General features: G+C 37.4%; 1 long non-coding RNA gene across 1 annotated transcript; it reads left to right on the forward strand.

The window, feature by feature from the left end:
* Positions 1-8212: 8212 nt before the first annotated feature.
* On the forward strand, positions 8213-20203 carry LOC136259059 (uncharacterized). Its single transcript, XR_010703169.1, has 3 exons — positions 8213-8336; positions 10877-11010; positions 18748-20203. It is a non-coding gene; the product is annotated as an uncharacterized lncRNA (long non-coding RNA).
* Positions 20204-21392: the final 1189 nt, after the last annotated feature.

Here is a 21392-nt window from a genome sequence, read left to right on the forward strand (position 1 = left end):
TGTTTGCATCACACTATAACCTTAGCACTCATTCACTTGTTTATTGAGACAAGGGTGGTGACAGCTCTGCAACATAGAGAGACAAGACAGCAGATACTCTGTTCAGGTAGTTTGAATTACCTTGTCATTTTTTTTTTTTTTTTATTTTTTTTTTTTTTTCATTAAAGCTTTACAGCACAAGTGCTGAAGGTCTGTAGGACACCTGGTCCTACAGCCTGCTCAAAGACATTAGATACAAAGACATTTGTTACATAAAGTCATGTACAGTGTATATAGATTCTATCAACATGCACTGCTATTCAATCACTCATTTATGCCTAATATATTTTGTGGACTCATGAACTGTCATAGCCTTGTGGACTGGGTTTGAAATAGCTAATTTTTTGCAGTTACTTTTGCAATTGAGTTCATCTTATTTGCAATGCATTTGTGAAATTAAATCTGTAGGCTTGATATAGAATTCAACACCTTTGCAAAAGAATTAGTTACAAGCTAAAGGTGGAAACGTATTGACCTTCAGTAAGTCATTGATGGCAAGCATCCACAACTATGCTATCTGAAGAGTTAGTGGCTAATTAGTTATTTAAAGCCCAGTCCATGAGTCCAGTGCAGTCCGTATGAGTCCAGCACATGCATCTGCAAAATACAGAGCCCATGATAGCTGTTAAAATGTAGCTATTAAAATAATGCCACTCTCCCAGATACATCACAGCTCAATAATCATATCACTGCTGGACAGCCTCACCATCTATGCACATGTTCTAGTTCAGCACTAACTAACATTATTCCAGCTCTTTCTGCCGTCAGTGTGGCATCCAGTGTTGCAGATATTACCACAGGTATACAGTAGTGTACAAATATGTGTGCATTTATGAATAAAATTGATCATTGTATATAAGATCGAATACCGTAATTCACTTCTCTTTTTTTATACGTAAAAACTATACAGAAATTTCTTGCACAAAAGTTCTTGCAAGAGATTGAAATACTCTAATAGAGTAGTCATTCACATAAATGATGCAAAACATTTTGTACGAAAATTTTATCATAAAGATACTTTTTGCATGAACATAAAGCAAATTACAGTAGTGATGTTGTATGTACTACTGAACATGACTGTGTAGGAAATGTATATCCTAGGAGGGATCTCAATGCTGCTATAGGCTGTAAAATTCCTTCATCTTCATTGTTGTTCTGCCCATAACACAGCATTACATATAAGGTGTGTGAAGAACAGTATGGGAAGTGCCTCTACAATCATGCAATCTAATCATTTTGAATGCAGACATTTATACTAGTGCAAGGGACACAAAGGAGGACAAAAGTCCATGACCCTCACATTAAAGCTGCTGCAGTAGGCAAAGCGATACATTTCAGACCCAAGCAAAGTTGAACAGTGAAGAATCAAACCCATAGCGATAATTATTATGCTTGTCTGAAGGCATTAGTCAATCAGAAAGCATAAAGCACTTACACTAGTCATAAATGTTTTAGAGGGCACATTTGGGTATTCTTCACCCAACCAATAGTACCAAGTTGTCATAACAGAAAATTGCTGGTCAACAATTTTTGGTGGGAAAACGTAAACCTTGGGGATCCCTACTATTAAATACTGCAGTATCTAATGACAAAAAGTTATTATGTATCGACTCCATTGTAGAATCTGCATCATCTTCGCATCCTCAAGAAGTAATTCTACTTCCAACCAAATTAGCTGTTAATAAAGGTATGTTAGAAAAGTAAGAAAAGATATGTAATATGATATATATATATACATAGATTTTGTTCAGCTCAAAACTCACTACAGCACTATAGTACAATTGATGCCTTACAACTATGAACAGAGTGTTGGAAAGTTACAGAATTATGTCAGTGATGATCAGATTTGTATGATATTGAGTAGTATAGTAATTCCACTACTGCTAATAAGATAACATTGGATTGTCTGATTGAGAGGATGAGCTGTAGAGAAAAGTATACTTGATCTGTGTGATCAACTGACAAGTATTGCTACATCAGATTAGTCGAAAGCAGTTATACATGAAATTAAATCTGGTGAGAACGTCATGTGTAATTTTGGAATGCTAGACATTTCAAAATATCTTTTGCTATACTAGGAATTATTCCATTACCAACTAGGACAATAACTAATAACCACAATCAAACATTGTCACTTCATTATAGACAAGAGGCTTACAGTGAGCTACACAGTATAATACCACTATTGTTATTATATATATGGTTACTACTATTAGATAAAAATAATATTGTATTCTTCATCCAATGACTTAATTTCTCTCAGATCTCATTAGATCCTAATTCAAAAAAGTACAGTGAAAAGCTCAGCACAATCAAACTGAATAAATAGCTTGTATGGATACACTGTATATACGAATTTACAGTATTAATATTTTAGTGATGCCTTACTACATCTACTGATTTAAATCAGTGTTTATTCTAGGATTTCTCCTTTGGGGGGGAATCAGGAATTCGGGGGGTGACCAGGTGAAAGTCTGTTATATAGTTGTCCAAGTTCACAACTATATTTAGCAGTTGAAATAGTTGCCAATCTAGTTAGGCATTTAAGGCTCATGAGTGTTGATTTTTGTGAAGTCAGTCGTAGAGCTTGATGCATGAGTGCATGGTAGTGATGACATAATGAATTTTAATGATGTACGTAGATGTCTTCCAAGAAATACTTTAAAACGTAGGGTGTTTGAATTAAATACTAGGGCATTTTTATGGTTATGGTAAAACAAGAAGTTTTCTTTAATATCAGGCTTTCTGAAATTATATCTGGGATGGCTGTGCATGCCATTTTGAAAGTAGAGATTTTACAAAATTATATACACTTTTTGAGATGGAATTTAAGGACAATGTTGAGAGTTAAGCATGCTTTTTTTCTATACTTGGGCTATCAGATATCGAATAGCCATCGCTATAATACATACTGAGAGCACTTTAAGGTTTGCGTTTGCAATTTTTAACCTGGGAAATATTTTACATATTAACCACTCTCAGATTGAATCTCAGAGCATTTTTGATAATTTTAGTGTGTCACTGCTAAACCTAAGCATAGTGTAGTAGTCACTCACAATTTTAGGGAGTGAGTCTGAGATTTTAGGGGGGGGGGGGGGGGGGGAAATTCCCCCCTAACAGCCCTAGAATAAACACTGATTTAAATTCACCCTATTAGTTAGCCTCTTACACCAGATACACACCACCATAGCTAATTGATACACATGCAGTGTGAACTACTCGTGAATTTACTAAATGATTGTGGGGATACAATAATATATGCCCTTATGTTGTCAGTTAACATGCTTCAAGTGGTTCTAAAGCAATACATTATGATACTTGGAATGCTCACTAACATTCTTTAAAATAGGTTTACCACAAACATGAAGCTACACTTTCAAATTTCACTCAGCCAGGCTTGAGTGGTCTGCTTTTGCTGATTGATTTTTCCCAAACTCCGTGGCAAGCCGTATGAGCAATCTGAGGCCTTAATGGAGCTCTGGCCAATCTGGGAATGGTTGTATGTGGCTGTATAGCTCTGGGGTGTTGAATGAAGACCTACATGTGCTACAAATTTCCTTTCAATTTAGCTAGTTTTGAGACCGAATGGCCCATAATTTTCCTTAATTCATCCCTACGTGTTCCTTTTTCATTTCATAAACAACCTCTCATGTTCCCCTCCACCACCCCTATTGGAGTTCACCTCATTACCTGATACAGTCAATCCCAAGCCAAAAATCTGTCTAAAATGGTGGGACACTTACTTGTACAGTAGATGTTCTGGAAGGTAAGGAATTGGTGTAAAATGTGTAACAATTTGGTATATACATGTACATGTAGTTTCAACCACTGTACATGTCGAGCTACAACACACTAAATACTTAAAACCGGCATTTCTCAATACTGCAATAAGACTGGTTTTCCCAGAGACAGTCACAAATATGATTTCCATATTGGGAATGTTCACAGTTTGTAATACACTGTCAAGGCAGTTGGTGTATATTATCATGTTTATCACATGGGCCCCCAGGTGAGTGTAATAAACATGACATAATTACTAGTGACTAATGAGCTTGTAGCTAACAATGGGTATTTCTCAAGTGTAGTTTGTATGCCTGGATATGGTGGTGGCTTGATACAAAGGAATATGTCTAAAAGCCGCAGCCATATCATCCAGCAACTACTACCACTGGGTGTTATTTTAAAAGCACTGGTGAGATTTTCTTTAGTACTTAGCAGCTACCTTTGCTTTGATGCACCCGGTAGACGTTGGGCAAAGAAACATGCATAGATATACATGTAGTTAATTATAGTGTTCTTAATCATTAAGTACTAGCTCCATGATTACTCCAACCCTAATTGCAAGTAGAGCTGGGTGATATACTGGTATTGTTAGTAATCTGTGATATTTAAGTCATACTGGTTTTGATACCGCCTGTTTTTTTAATACCGCCATACCATCTGGGCACTATGGCCTCCCTGTGGGCTTGTTTCATCCCACATTTAGAAGGTAACCAGACATGTGACAATGTTTGTAGGATGGTGATGATGTAGTCAGCTAACCAAACAATGTAAACAAGTTTGTTTGTGGTAATTTGTACCTGAGCATGAGGTTTGCTGAGCTACCATGGGTATTTGGTGCTTTTGTTGAGGTAAATGACAGTTACTTTAATACCAATGGCTTTTACATTAATACTGTGATATTTAGTAATACCGTGATACTTTTTATGGAAGGTATACCGTTCCTACCTGTCTGACCACATTTACAAGGCTAGAGACAGCCATCATTTATGCATACTAGTTCACATATATCTGGCATGTACCTTTGGGGTTCCAATGAGTCTCTGTCCTCTGAGCCTTGCCTTCAATTATGCTGGTCATCTTCTTCTTCATGAAAGGAAACCGTACTGAGGCATTATTCTTCCTTATTAATACTTTTCTTAGAGGAGCTGCATATTTGGATGCCACAGAGCTATTTGAAGTGTTTACGTTACTAGGAATTTTAATGCAAGGAAAAGTTGATGAATCAACACTTTATCAGCTTTGATGAATTAAACGTGTACAAAAATTAAGAAATCATAGATCTAAACATGTGCTGTTAAAGGCACTTATGGATATTTGATGAGTTAAAAGTTGACAAACTTGAACTGATTCATCAAATTTGTCAATTTTTTCTTTCGTCAAAATTTTCTGAGGCTATACCTAATTGAAAAGTAGTTGCTCAAATCTTGTTACAAGAAAAATGGGTCAGTTAGTAGGTCTGATAATAAAAAGAAAAAAAAGCCATTTCATACTGCACTGTCTGTAGGTATGTCAAATTACAAGCCACGCAACTATTGACAGAAGGTGTATAAACATAGCTATTAGATACATTCATAGCACACTAAACACTGAAATTTTGGCATAGCATAAGTTCCCTTTGTCAGGGGGGTGGGGCACCGGCCTAGACGAATGTCAAAATAGGATTTGTATTAAATACAAATACACAGAAAAAATTGGAATTTTCAACTATCGATGTACTGCGGTATGCCAAAAGGCACCTGTCTGACCGGAGTGACGTCAAACAGTGAAAAAATCAAGCCCGTAGCCTTAGACGTTTTTGAGTTACGCTTGTCTGAAGGCATCAGTCAGTCAGTTACTGATCAGTCAGTCAGTAGAAAATTCCGTTAAATAATTTTATTTTCTTTTTAAAGCAACTGTTTCGGGTTGATCTGAAAGTTTGTTTGGGCTTAGTTACCTAACCAATGCTACCTCATCGTCGTCAGGGAAAATTGAGGCTGGTTTTTGGGTGTTGTTATTTCATGGGCCACGCCTACTCCTTTGTGGTTCCTACTGTACTGTATGATACTATCGTACTGTATGATAGTGTGCTTTTCTGAGGGGTTTACGCTCACAATACATGACAACCATTCCTGTTAAGCTCTGCATAGCTCACTCAAAATAAGCAGGGATGTCAAGATACTCTAATAAAGCAGTCAAAACCACACATGTAATAATAGTACGCTGTACCAAAAATAACTAGTGCTATTAATTAATTAATTAATGAAGTGGTGTTCAGCAATAAAAAGTAGTGAAACAAGATATGTGAATGATGGCAGCTATTGTTACAACATAGCTTTGTGGGAAAATCCTTTCTTTGGACTTAAACAGATGGTGATAACATGCTAATGTAGGGATTTTCCCACATAGAGTTATATTGCAATAGCATCATTCATACAACTTGTTTTGCTACTTTTTATCATTGGAATCCTAAGTTTTAAATATTGCAATGTTATCCCTACACTTGTTTGTTAATGTTTCTTCCACATAGCTACCACATCAAAGGAAAGGATGGTGCCAGATTAACTGAGCTTCTTAACAGTGACACATTTCCGCATGTTCAGTTTGTAGCAAGCAACATAGCAATTTTTTTCTGTAATGTTCTGCCTGTTACACGACCATGAAGAACAGTATAGGCTTGGTTTCTTTACTATTTGACAATGCTTAGGCCCAAGAAATGCCTTTTCACCTACCATGGTAGCTAAAATGCATGCATCATGGGCTTACCTTTGTCCCCTTTGTGTCCCATTTCTTTCTCAAATGTGGTGAGTTATTGGTGGCCTTCATTAGTTAGAATGAAACAGGAGTCGTCTGTAAATTTTGTACCATACCTTCTACATTCTAAATGAATAGACTGACTGCCTAGGCTAATGGTTGTCAAGTTGTGCTTGTCTGAAGGAATAAGGAAGTTAGTTAGTCAGTCAGTCAGTAGTAAATAACTTTAAAATTCATTGAAGACTTTTCAGATCGCTCCGAGGATTGTTTTGAAAGCACATTTGGACTTCTAACCAATACCACCAGGTTGTCATCGAAGAACAGTGAGGCTGGTTTTTGGGTGATTTGTTTGGTGAGAAATTATATAAAGTACCACTGTACTTTATGATAAGTATCAGGAACTATAAGTGTTTGAATGCCACACCATTTGGTGGATACTTACTAGTTCTTATTGGCATACACTGGTCAACAAGTATAGTAGTTAGAGCCACTTGAAAGAAGCTATAGCATTATAATGTTTCGGCCTATCCAAACATATGTGAGCCTAAACCTTTACAGTTAATGCTTACAATCACAACGTACCTGTGTGCAGACTAATATTTTGATAAGTGAGAATTGAACATCAAACTAAGATCATTGTTGTCTGTCAGACACACAGACACAGACACACAGAGCGTGAGAACCTAATATCCCACCTGGACCCTCGCCCACCAAGCGAGACACATTGCTTCTCCAGTCATCAAATGATGTTACAGCTGCTTCCCCGATCGACTGACATGTATTCATTATGAATAGGGTTGGTGTGGGCTGTCTTGGGGTAGAGCGTGGTGCCAGCAGATCTTGTAGTACCAAGTGTACATTAACGGCAGTATACCACACTGGATTAACCTAAACCTAGCTGTAGTCTTTTGATGCACCATTTTGGTAGCTGTCAAGGAGCTGTACATTAAGAGAAAAAAATAATCATATAAGCAGCTATAAATCAACAGCACAACTCCTTGCTTTGCATGCACATTGTATTTTTGAGTGGAGGTGACTAGTACAGAGTGGTTGCACTTCACCATGCGTATGCTGTTTTGCCTTCTGCAAGATGTTAAATGCATGCAACTATTAAGTAGCTTTCTATGGAGCTGACCTTTATTCAGAGGGTCTTACAAGTAAGGTTACACTGTGGTCCATGTATTAAGGTATTTATAACAGAAAACAGAAGTTCAAAGTGTTATTCACTGTTACTGCAAAGCTCAGTTATAACTTTTAAGTATTTGTTCAATTGTGCCATTTTTTGGAACTTTTAAGATAGCTATGGAGAAAATGTTTGCATATTTTAAAGGACAAAATTGCTTATAACTCCACCATCCTATGACAGATTTTTAAAAGCTAAGCGTTTATGAGATCCTCAGGGAGTACTGCACAAGATGCTAAATAAAAACTATTTCCATTAATTTTAAAATTCTCCCGGAATCGCTAACAAGGCCGAGGCCTTAGAAGTTTAGGGCTTCGCCAATCAGCAGCAATCAACAGTCACCTTGACTGCAGTGGAGCGTTACTCTTAATGCTGTGTACCGGACCCTACTTTTCCCGCCCCCACACAAAAGAAAAGTACCAGGGCTTAGTCTGGTGCCGCCCGCCCCTTCACGAAAGTGCTCTGCTTTGGGCTCGCCTAGTTATAACGCCCACGTAAGTGCAATTGTTCACCCTGATTGATGTGAAGCGGCAACGACACGATTAAAACGATTCTATAAAATAGCGGGTGTCAGGACTTCATAGACTAGCCAATAATCAAGGTAAGCATGAACGTGTGTTATTATTGATTATTGTAACTACGCACGTCACAAGTGACTGTTGTTTGTAATGTAGTCCTTTGTTGAATTGTTATATAGTCTAGATCTAGTGAGTGGTAACAAAGCACTAACAAATATATAGTCAGATCTTCCTAGCCGTTCGCACGGGGCTTGTGCTTGACAGAGTGACCAGAGAGGACGGACACGTTTTAAGCGCTACGTAAAATTATTACTTTAATTGTGTGCTGGAAACATTGGTATTTCTTACTGCAACACGTAAGAAATACCAATGTTTCCAGCAGCAACTTCTATTTCAGCAGACTCCTTGCATATGGAATGTTTTACCAATAATAAATTATAATCTTAGCCAGTGTTTGGAAATAACGTGTTACTAAAGTAACGCGTTATTTAATAGTTATTACATTTTGTGATTTCAAGTAATATAACACGTTACTATTCATAGTCTAGTAATATAACTTAAGTTACTTTCAAGGAACCTACAGTTCATTATATTAGTAATGAAAATCAGGTATTATTACAGTTCATTAGCAACGTGTAACGATATTCATAACACATTACTAGGTCCAGAACTAACCAATTAGTGCTACTCAACAGCTTAATGGCTGCAATAATCTACTGTCCTGATCCCCTATAATAAAATTATCCATATTAGTTCACACCTCAGACAACTGGTCACATGATTTGCCAGCAATGTTTAGGTATGGCTGAAGAGAGCATCTCTACACAGGCGCAAGAAGCCAGTAGCTATATTTACAGGAGTGTATACTATATGACAGCTCAGTAACTAACATGCAAGGCGTAAACATATCAAAACTACTCTGTACATTTTTTCAAATACAGCCAAACTGAACCTCAATGGTCAAATTTTTTTTCACAGAGATCTAAGTTTTATCCTTAATTCTAAAGAATTAAACATTAAAAAGATGTAATATCTACTTTATAACCCTTTCACTACCTCAGGTTTGTCAAAAAAGCTGATTAAAAAAGCCTTGTCATTCCTTGTAATTCTCTTGTCCAATACAAAATACATGCGTTTTGTAATATATTCAGAAAACACAAAAGTACAGGCATTAGCACCCATAATTTCTACAGCACATTATACAATGAAAGAAAACCCATGAATTGCCCTATACAATTCCGGCCGTACTGGGATTGTAACGTTACCACAGTGTCACTTATTCATTGTTGATTACGGCATAATGCGCACTCCATACAAAAGCCTATTGGAGAAATTGATTACGCGGTTGGACAAATCCCAAAAGTACAGGCTTTTATCCTCCACCAAATCCCCAAAACTTGGTATCATTGTATGTGTTGAAGCGTACTGATTAAGAATCCACCCGTACTGAGTGTTTAACTGGTAATTTTACAGAGAAGTACTCGAAAAACCTTGTTTTTCCAGCATTATTTTACGTACCTGATGATGCGTAATTCACCAGAACAAGGCTCTTTCTGCCCTTCCTGTTCATCTCAGAGCAACATCTAATATACCACAGGACTCGCCTGACATTAACGAGTTTGATAAACCAAACGGTGTTTCCATAAAGTGAAGTATGCGGAAGTTATAGTGGTTTGTTTATGAGGTGGTGTAATTTTTACCGGAAACGGGCAAAACCTTGTGGAATCCAGTAAATTTGACATTAGTTTTGATATGAGGAAAGGTGTATGGTCAGAGCAAAAGTAACTTATTGCAATATATTAAGTTACTTTTCATTTGGAGTAATATGTAACTGTAACTTACTACATTGCCCAAAAGTACAGAGTAATATGTAATATATTACATTGACAAAGTAACTTTCTCAACACTGATCTTAGCCTACCTACTATCAAGTATATACAAACTTACAAACTTTCTATGGAATCATTTTGAACTAAATTGTGATCCTGACAACGCATGCACTTTTTCTTTTGTCTGTCCCTGTTGTAACTGTAATAAGTCCCCCAAACCTCCCTACTTGCTTTCTTTGCTATTAATTCTCCTAAGTTCTCCCTCTGGAGCAGCTTCATTGCAAGGAGTGCTCCTTTTTTCCCATGTTTGTATCGAAACCTCTTGGCTGCAAGCAGTGAACTTAAGTCTAACATGGCACCTGGCAGTAGGAGGCAAAAGGCAGCAGTTTCTATTGTTTTTTCAATCGGAATCTCGCTATCATCTGTTTGGTCAGTTAAATCCAATACTGAGTCTGAAATATAGAGAAGTAGTTGAGTACAATTAACACATTTGATATTCATACATACTTGTGCATATAATATTGTATGAACACAACCTAGTGAACCCAAACACATAAGCACATATTTCAATAATCAGCATGGATGGAGGAACAGAATTGCTATTTAGTACCATGCCAATGGCCCCTGAACTTCTACAGTAAGTGACAAGAGTATGAGCATGTTTAATATCCAAAGTGTGTTGTCAGAGTTAATACTGTACTACAGCATCAGCATAACTTTTAACGGAAGTGTGTCGTAATTTGTGTATGTACATGTACATAGCTACTAAAATTACTATATAATTAATTTTACAGGTGTACAAGTTTAAAAAACTACCAATGCCAGCTGACTCGGAATTGGAAGAACTTTCTACCAAATTATCTAAATTTAGCATATCGCTTCGAGAATACGCACAGTCGTTTCAAGAAAGAAGCCATCAAAGTTCAAGGTGAATGTTACACAATAATCTAAAAGTGCCAGGTGTATCATATCTGCAGTACTATTGTACGGTATCTTAGGGATCATGGAGATTCACCTTTTCCCTCCCTTGTGTCTTTTCCTTTTGCTGGTAGTATAAGGTGTTGATGGTACAATAGCACTCTCAAGGCTTCTCAATCATGCAGTAAATTATCCTTATTTCTGTACTGACTGTATTGCAGTTTGCAGAGGAGCTTTTCATGATCTCCTTCATTAGGGGCACCCACTCAGACTAAATAGCGCCATTCTTTTGAAGCGGTATGGGTTTAGGATTCATAATTAGCTCTGTTACAAAAAGCAGTAAACAAAAACTTGTAAACTTTAAAATCAATTTGGGATTAGATGTACCTTATAGAGGGAACCTTGGGGGGGGGGGGGGGGGGGGGGGGCAACTTTGATCACCTGTAACCCTTGCTTTAAATGAGTTTATATAATATAAGTAACTATAACTAATCTTAATAACTACTTCCAAGCCACTGGCACTGGATGCCAGTGGACCTTCAGCATACACTAGATTTTAAGGACTACTAATGTTTATACTGTATACGTATCTTGTTGTATGTATGCTGTAAAGCAAAATGTACCATGAAGCCACCTAACTTCAAAGGAATATTTCAGGGTACATATCTCATAAACCATGGCTGGCTATGGTACATTTAAGTTAAACCATGGCTGGCCATTTATTTAGTTAAACCATGGCCTTGATATCTGGTGAGGTAACGTTGATTTGTTTTTATTTTAAGAATCCTGGCAGCATTCGATTGTGGGAGTTTATTATTGCTCACTTGATAAAAACCATGAAGCCGATTTTCCATCCTACAGCACTCAGACGGAGGCAATTTGACTCCCTTACCACCCTATGAGTTGACAAACGAAAGTTAAAGGTAAGAACTAGTGTCATGGGTAATTTACAAGCGCTTGTCCTCATGTTTGATTATGTACCACGCCGACTTTTCATATATCACGAGGTAACCACTCTACAGCGAAGTTTACCCCTCTGGATGTTTAGAAAACTGTGTAAACAGCATTTAAGTGATGTAGCAACTTTGAAACACTTTATAAAATCACTAAATTGAGTGTTCCGTGATATCTGTAGGATTTTCCCGTTTATGGTAACAAACGTAGTCACACCGTTAGTTGTTGCTGTCCCATAATCAAATCTCACAAGTTGGTCTATATAATGAATTCGGTGGTCGGTATCGTATTGGTTTGGGTGATTAATTGCCCGCAGGCTTTTAGCCTGCATTGGCATGGTACACATCAGTTGTATCACGTGCCCTTGTGATTTGCCTGATATGTACACCCACGCTCTCGGGCCTGGTGGCCCGAGAGCGTGGGTGTACATATCAGGCAAATCGCTCGGGTACATGATACAGCTATTACTAATAAATAAATAAATAAATCTAAGATTTCACAAAACTACTGGATAATTGGATTGAGTTAATATAGCTTTACAATAGTACGCTTGGTTTTAAACCTTTCTAGTTAAGGTGATTTTGATATGTCGCATGTGTTAAATTGCCTCATCTCTTTGCACCAGCAATTTGTTTCATCTTTAGTGTCACTTGGTGCACTATAACAGTACTTGAATAATGTCCACCCTCCTCTGCTTGGTGACATTTGTTTTCTATAGAATTTTATTACTGGTTGGTGTGGCTGTATGAAGCTAGAGTTTCCAGACAAACACATGCACCTCCTTTTTAACAATTTAGAATCTACATTGATTTCTGATTAGCAGTATTTATACTGGCTATACATACTAGCGATGTGCGATATGACTGTAAGAACATGTCTGTATCTAACACAGCTGTGTAATCACCAACATGATACGATACACGATATGGTACATTTTTCTTAAAAGTGCCTCAAGTGCTATTGAATGTGTGGGCTGCTAATAAATTTTCATAGCTAAGTAACTCAGCTATTACTATACTTAGCTTTAAAAGAGTTCAGGAAAGTGGTAAGCAACCCAGCTACATTGATATAGTGCTTAAATGTGTGTGGGCAGCCGATAATTTTTCATAGTTTAGTACTAGCTACAACAATTCCTCCACTGCACTACAAGCTTAAAGAGTCTAGCAAACTGGTAAACAACTAAACTATACTGTTAAATTGCACCAGACCAGACCTTCACATTTCTGTGATTGCACAATCACAATATCGACACACGAGTATAATAACGATATCACGATACAGCCAGAGTATTGCGATATTCCGATGTATCGTTATGTGTTGCACATCACTAATATATACTGGTCTCAAGGATCTCTAGTAGGTCAATGCTCCCAAACATTAGACTGAAATTTGATCATTTTTCTGTGAGAGAAAACAAATCTTTGTAGCATGGTGTAAACCTTGAGGTATGGAAAAGAATAGTCTAATCCTGCAGTTAAAGTAAATCTCAGAAGTTATGTGCGTAGGTATGGTTTCTGTACCTATCAATGTGCATGACCCACCCATCCCAGGTCGGACATAGGTACATCTATGTGACAATTCCTGGGGATAACTTGTATTCACTACTACGTATGTAGTTTTTTCTACCCTGGGAATCACTAAATATGGCTAAGGGATAGTATGCTTGTTGCAAATGGGTGGGAAAAGACTCTGGGTCACAAATTTCTACCCGCTCATAGACTTGGGGTAGGTGTGCATGACATTCATAGGCAAATAAAGAGGCCTACCGGCATTGTTACACTGAGTCTTGCTGCTCATCAGAGACTGATAGCATTCTGTTTGACTGGTTATTTTGGTGCTGACCGCAAAGTTCAAGCTTAGACCTTGAGATTGGCTTGTGAGGGTACTGCCTGAGAATCTGTATCAGTATTTTTTTGCAGTATTTTATAGCACACAAGTAGAGTACTTCCATGCGTAAACCACTGACAGATTGGTTTCTACAGTTGCCAGTACCCAGCCATCTGGAAACCCATCTGGTTTGCACATTTTTCTTCTCAGTCAGCCACATAGTGTTTTCCATGTATACAATTAGTCACTTTCATACAATGGTACAAAAGTGTTAATACGTATAGCTCAAAGGTAGTCATAGTAAACAGTGTTTAAAGTATACTGAACAGTGATAACAGGCTGTGGACAAAGACAATAACACACATGCTATATAGATCATAATTCTGACTGGCTCCTGCAAGAGCTACTTCATCCAACTGGGCGGCAATGGTAAGAATGATGGAAGATTTCATCCGCTGTGCTTCATAACAGGTACAACCTGTCATTCACAGAAGTATTCCTAAAATGTAAACATAAAAAACTCAACCTTATACTTTACAAACAGACAGCACAAAAACAGTTTAAATTATGTTTAAAATGATACTAGAGCTGAGCGATAGTGGTGATCAATCGATTATCGTGATAGCTATTAACAATTGTGATCTTGATAGTATACTATTGTGTTATCACGATTACTTATCCATGTCTGTGCTTAGTCGAAAATATGGATAACAAAAGCAAACATGATAGCGTTGAAGTTCAAAAAACTGTAAATGGCTAGTAGCTTCAACATGAACAACAAAGATAGCAACTGCAATACTGACATATAACAATTTTTAGTGGAGTGTTAGAAAATCAGATGAGTGGTGTGTACGTAATTGGAGTATTCAAGTGTTGTATACGTGAAGTTGAGTGTCTTAATAACTACTAGTAACTATCGTGATACTATCGTTATTGTGATATAAAAGTTAATTACTATCAAATCGTGATAGTGATAGTTGTACTATCGCTCAGCTCTGATCCTTATATTTTAGTTGTGAGATATAAGACATTGAGGAGGGTTGTTCTGGAAACACAGTAACAGTACTACAATGAAAATTTAACTTATTATTTGTACTCTCCAGTTTAGAGCAGTAACAGCTGACGTCACAGCCGTTACATAATCACTTACGTGGGGCAGAAAATTTACCTATGCTATTGGAGCTCTAACCTCAGGTTTGTTGAAAAACTGTCTTTCTAAATGTGACCATGTTACCAGGAGCACGGAAGCAAGTAGTGTAAGGGATATTTTAGTGCAGGATTATGCTGGACGAATTACAGCAGATAATTGGCAAAAAGTGTGTGTGCACAAGTGCTGTTTGGTGACAATCATTTTTTCAAGCTTACGTATCCTTGTAACTGAACTGATGCCCATTTCCCCACGGAATTTGCTGTTACACATTTTAATTTTGTGACATAAAAGTTATCCCTCTATGGGCTAAAATCGCCTTTCAACTATGGTGGGGATTAGACAAGCCCTATACTGGGCTTTATAGCTCTTGCAAACTGTCAAATACCCCATACATATGGGGTGGTATGGGGCTTAATGTTGATAGGTACATAACTTTTACCATGAACTGGTATTTAATAATTTGACTACATAGCCTCAAATACCAACTCTTGTTTAGTTCTACTGCGCTAATGAATAACTTCTATAGCCTTATATGTACTGTAAGCGTAGCATGTAATATAAATCATGACATACAGTTTAGGCATTGCTGGCAAATTGTGTTTGTTGTACAGGCACAATGGCTACAAAGCAATTTCAATCTGTGAACACAACAACGAATTACTACTAACGTTTTGAACCACACAAGAGAACATAACTTGTCTGTGTAAATGATTTTGTCTAACAGGCACTTAGTCACCAGCGTAACACACCTTATCCGCCCATTTTGTACACACGTTAATTATGTGATGTCATCAGTTTCCAATCTGTTTTCGTAAGCTATAATATCTATGCTTATTTATACTGTGTAACACTTGTCAGCAGGGGAAATTAATTGTTTACCAGGTTGGTGGGAAAAACCAGTTTAATAGCTTCTTAGCTAGTAAGTGACCTAACCTAGGCTATGCAGACTAATATCACTTCACAATACTAAAGTGTGTGTGTTTCTGGTAGCTTAGCACTATGCTAGATAATCAGTTAGAGAAATAGTGTCTAACACCTAATACAAAGTAGTGATGCACCGATACCACATTTTCACTACCGATCCGATACCGAGTACATTTTAGATGGAAATGACCGATACCAATACTTTGCCATGCTGAGGCATTATTCACAAAAACAGCTAGTAATTCCAATAGTAGTTGATAGACTAACTTACTAAACACATTAGCTAATTTCATAAACTGTAGTTCCTGGTTTTGTGGTCATCAATCACCAGGACAACAATCATTTATGGCTTCAATGAATCTTATTTCGTGGCTTATTGCTGTTTCCACATACTAATAATGTTAATGGCTGGCTTATAAAAGAATTCATGGCCGCTTATATCAGCTTTTGCTTAACTCTGTTTGACACCGGTGCTACATACGTCACCATCTTGAAAAGCAATTAGGTGACGTCATACAAAGTATCAATTAGTATCGGACGTTTATAGCTTTACCGATACCAGTCCGATACCGCCAAAATAGGGCCGATACTGATCCTAGTATCGGTATCGGTGCATCACTAATACAAAGTTATTATGATTAATGATCACATTGACATCCCTAAAGATTCTTTATCCCTTATGACCCTCGATTAAGGAATGGATATTTTCAACAACTAATGGTGAGTATTGATTCATATAAATTTTCCTTTTCCCCCTTAGTAATTAAGCTTTGGAACCCACTCCCTCCTATGTAGTTAATTCTCCCTCCTTAGATCAGTTTTGTAGTAACTTAAGTAATTATATCTGTGCGTTATAGTCTTGTGTGATTTCTGCACAGTAAAACAAATAAATAAAAAGTGAGCATTTGTTCTGAAGAGCTAAACTTAAAAAAAAAAACTTGTGCTACATGCACCCTAACAGTTCCCATTTGTTGCAAACAAATGAGAACGGTATACGTAATTGTTAGCGCATGTATCTCTATGAAAGGTTTGGGATTATAATGCTCCCTTGATTATCCAACCCCCTCGGTACCAAAACGTGCTTGGATAATCAAAAAATTTGGATACTGCAAATTTTATTTCCATTGAAAAATCCTATACCACACAACCACACAGTACTTTTGGGCACTTTGCAATATTAGCAACACATTTTATGACACGGTGTTGGAACATTTGACGACAAACCAAGTGCTTGCTCTCATGTATGCAGGATTCTGCCCACACTGGTCGGCAGTGTTTTAAAGCAACCAGAACTCTAAGAACCGACCAGTACCTTCTTAAATCCAACCAGTACGATTCTTACATGTTTCACTGATGTACATACAATAATACTCTAATGTATACTCTAATGTAACACACAAACATTGTAATACAACAGACAGCATATCAGTTCATGTTAGCCTTAGGCCACCACTCATCATGGATGCAAAGAAACACAACTACATTTCCATTTCGTATGCAAACACAGCTTATTGTAATGAGTATTTGTGCGAGAATTTAGTGTCGCAAATTTTCCGCTTCTCGAGATTAAGTGTTGCATGATTTTATTTTTGAAAGTAAATTTGTCCGCAAGAAAAACCCAGTATACAGAGCCCTGTTTAATTACTCAAATAGAATATAGAATGCACACCTTTGACAAAATACTCTAATAAAACAGTCATGTGTATTGTGTAGATAACAGAGCGTTTAGGTTTTAAAAGGTTAGTATAGCCTTAGAATGTTAAAATACACTACAACGTCTTTGGGGCACAGTGTGACAGTGCTCCAGAACCTCTGCTGTTATCTGGTCAGCCACCCCCCCCCCCCCCCCCCCCCCCCCCACACAGTGTTTCAGAGGTGTATTCAATTGATTTTGAAGTTTGCACTAACTATTCCTAGAATCCATTCTCCTGATTTTCTTTTCATTACCCACTACCCTTCTTAGCCTTCAGACTTCCCCCACCAATCCTCACACATGTTCTTTTCTGCCATCTTTGGGATGTACCCCATTCAAGTGAGTTCACCTTGAAGAGTTCGTTTGTAAAATGAGCGAAATCCACAATGACGTTTCTTGACGTTGTGATTATATTTCGTGCATTACCTATGATGTCACAAAACAAAATGGCCACACTGCAGTGTGGCCGGGGACTTTGTACAGGGAGGTATTGTGTGAGATAGTGATTCCCATATGGTAGTGTGTATAAATTCGAAAAACGACGAAGGTGAGGTATACAGAATATAATGCAAAATAAATAAGCCTATTTGTGTCCAAATTAAAAATTTTCGGTCTTGTTGGAGCTTGTTTTGCACCATCACAGTATGTGTACTATTTCCTACCTTTATTGTCTTGCGGCTCCACGTGTAAAAAACTACAAACAACATTCATTTTGAATACTGTGTGCCAAAGTCTCTGAAGCCCCTGTGCTAGCACGGCCATTTTGTCAATTATGATATCATCCATAGCCTTCATGCATTCAGAGGTGCACTGTGTGCTTGTACTTTACCAACTGAACTAATTCTGGTACCATTCTTATCGTTGTTATCCATTTCAATTAAATATTTTGTTTCTTGGACCCAGCCAACCTTATGTTTTTCAGTGCAAAATATTTATGTCATCACCTTGCAAGTAGAGATATTATGCCACAAAGGGATAGCAATTTACCTATTTAGGCCATCACAAAGAAAGGATTGCTCAATATTTCACTATATAGCAAGTGTCACAGCAATCATAATGTAAAGATTTAGTTGCAGTGGCCTAAGGGAAATTTGGTGATTTTAATTACACTTGTTGTATAACATAAATATTAAGCCTATTCTCTTGCTAATACAGTGTACAATGTAATACATGTACAATAGTATGTATTTCTGTTACAGGCCACATACATAACTATGGGTGATTTAACACAAGACATCAACATTGCAGATGATCACCGGCGACCAAATATTGCTTTTGCTTTAATGATGATTTTCTATTACTGCATTACAATGCTCGTGTGGCTCCCTGTATCGATAGCTTGTGTGCCATTATTTGTGTTGGGTCTGTTCATATGGGGAATGCCACCTATGATACCGAGTTGGTCATCATATTGTAAGTATTTCATTGGTGTGTTTACTGAGGGGAAACCAGAAGAAAATATTCCTATTACAAATCGCATTCTAGTGTTTTTGATAGTACTGGGCTCACTGATTAAAATGGATTGTGTTGGTACATAGATGAGCTGGTGTTTTCTTCGTACCACAAGATTAACATTGAGAAGCCAGTGTTCATGATTACAGGTCTACGTAGTGGATCATCTCAGTTAAATGAATACTTAACAGATGACACAAAAAACTTTATTGCTCCCACAGTAGCTGATGGAATGTTTCCTTACATTTGGGTCTGGAAATTGTTTGTACCAATTCTGGCAAGACTCAGGTTGCAGGAATATTTTTACAATAACAGTTTGTTTGGAACAGAGGGAAATAAGCACCATCAGTTCGTCTTTCTTAAACCGGAGACTTGGGGGTTTATGTTACATTCTTGGCGTTTTGGCTGCTGTGAATTTTGCTTGGGTTCATCTTTTATGATTTGGGGACACTCATTTGCTAGGATACCAGAACCAATAGATGAACACCTTGTCTGGAATTTTTTACCAGTTACTGATTGTATGATGAAGAAGGTAATGTACTACCGTGGTAAGCCCAAACAGCGTATGTTGTTGAAAGGTCATTTTTTGTTAAATGCAAAAAATATTGAGCAACAATATCCTAAAGCCAAACTTTTTGTGGTGGTACGAGATCCAGTAAAACGTTTATGTAGTAGTATTAATTTTATGAAAGTAATGGCTGAAGAAAGCAAGACATTTCAAGGTTTCTTTCCTGCTACATGGAGAGTCATTCGTGATTGGGCGGTACATACTCAAGTTCCTTATTGTGAGCAAGAAATGTCATTTTTCAAAGAGCCGGCAGACAACAAACTTGTTATTCCATTCACCATGTATGTGAACAATTTGAGTGCTACTCTTCAACGTATTTACTCATTTTGTAATATCCCAATACCAGATGATGTGCATGATGTCTAATGCTATCAGGGTACAACACACCACACATGATTTTACTGAACGCAGAGCTAGCTATGATCCTAGATTCAAGAAAAGTCTGGCAAGTTTAGGAGTGGATGAAGAGAGGTTGAGGGAACGTCTCAGTGAATACATTGATTGGATGAACAGTTTAGAAAGTTTAAAAAATCTTAGGAACTGTTTTGTAGTAGTGTAGTGTTTTAGAGACTGTATATTCTGTGAATATTTCCCACCAGACATAAATATATTCCATATTTATTTCGTAGAAAACAATGGTCTATACTTCTATATTATACTTGGTTAAATGCCACACCTTCAATTGTAGGTGCACTTGAACAGTGCACTATCAATTTTCAAATCATGGTCTCAAACATCCTTTTTAAGTAAAAAACACACATCGCAGTGTTCATTACGTTAGTACATAATACTGATGCAACAACTATATACTCAACCACTACTCAGGGTTTTTGAAAAGTATTTCGACTCTGAGCCAAACTGGCCCAACCCTGACATCTACTGCTCCACCAGTAGTATGCCACTGGGCCAATCAGCTTATTGATGTGTATTAGTCACAAAACTGAACTAGTGCTGAGAAAATTGGAGCAGAGGCCATGAGTTGTGTGGATTATTGGAGCGCCATGTTGCCTTAACTCTGCCATTACTTGATACTTATCTTGGAAAGGACACAGTCTATGTCAAGTCACCCTGTAAAGAGTTCAGCTACGTATATAACCAACCACCCCGAAGAGGGGTCGGCAATAAGCATGTGTTACAAGTCACCATGTAGAGAATTCAGCTCCATTACAAGTCACCTTATAGAGGGTTAAGAAGTCTCCCAGTAAAGAATTCAACTACAAACAAGGCTCCCTGTAGAGAGTTTGGCTACAAACAAGGCTCCCTGTAGATGGTTACATAATAAGTCGCTATTAGAACATTAGCTACATGCAAATGATTATTATGTATATGGTTGCATATTGTAGCAGTTCAAACTTCATACAGTCACATACAAACATATAGATAAAGTCTTTCCCTTAGTCCTGTGCATGGTAAAGATCAAAGACAATTAGACTTCTAGCTTTGAGGTACGTAGCTATACCTTTACAAAAAAAGTGATATCTATACCAACCCACCAGGCTGTGAAAAATAGGTGCACCCCCTCCCCCCTCAAAAGAAAGCTATAGGGTGAAAAAGTTGGGAAATAAAAGGTGGCAGCCATGAAAAGGTAGGATACTTTTTAATAGTGATAATTCAGGTGAATTTGTGTCTGAATTGTCGCTATGAACTTTTTTTTTTCCATAACCCAACTTCATAATCATTTCTTGTCAGATTTCACATCTTTTTCCTGGAGTTTTTTGGGTAGGGGAACTTATATATATACCTGTTACACAGCTTGGCTGTTTAATGCAGATTACACTATCATCAATGTTTATCATTATTAGCATGGCTGCAAGCAAAGCTAGT

Source organism: Dysidea avara, chromosome 6 (genome assembly GCF_963678975.1).
Source record: "Dysidea avara chromosome 6, odDysAvar1.4, whole genome shotgun sequence".
Lineage (NCBI taxonomy): Eukaryota > Metazoa > Porifera > Demospongiae > Dictyoceratida > Dysideidae > Dysidea > Dysidea avara.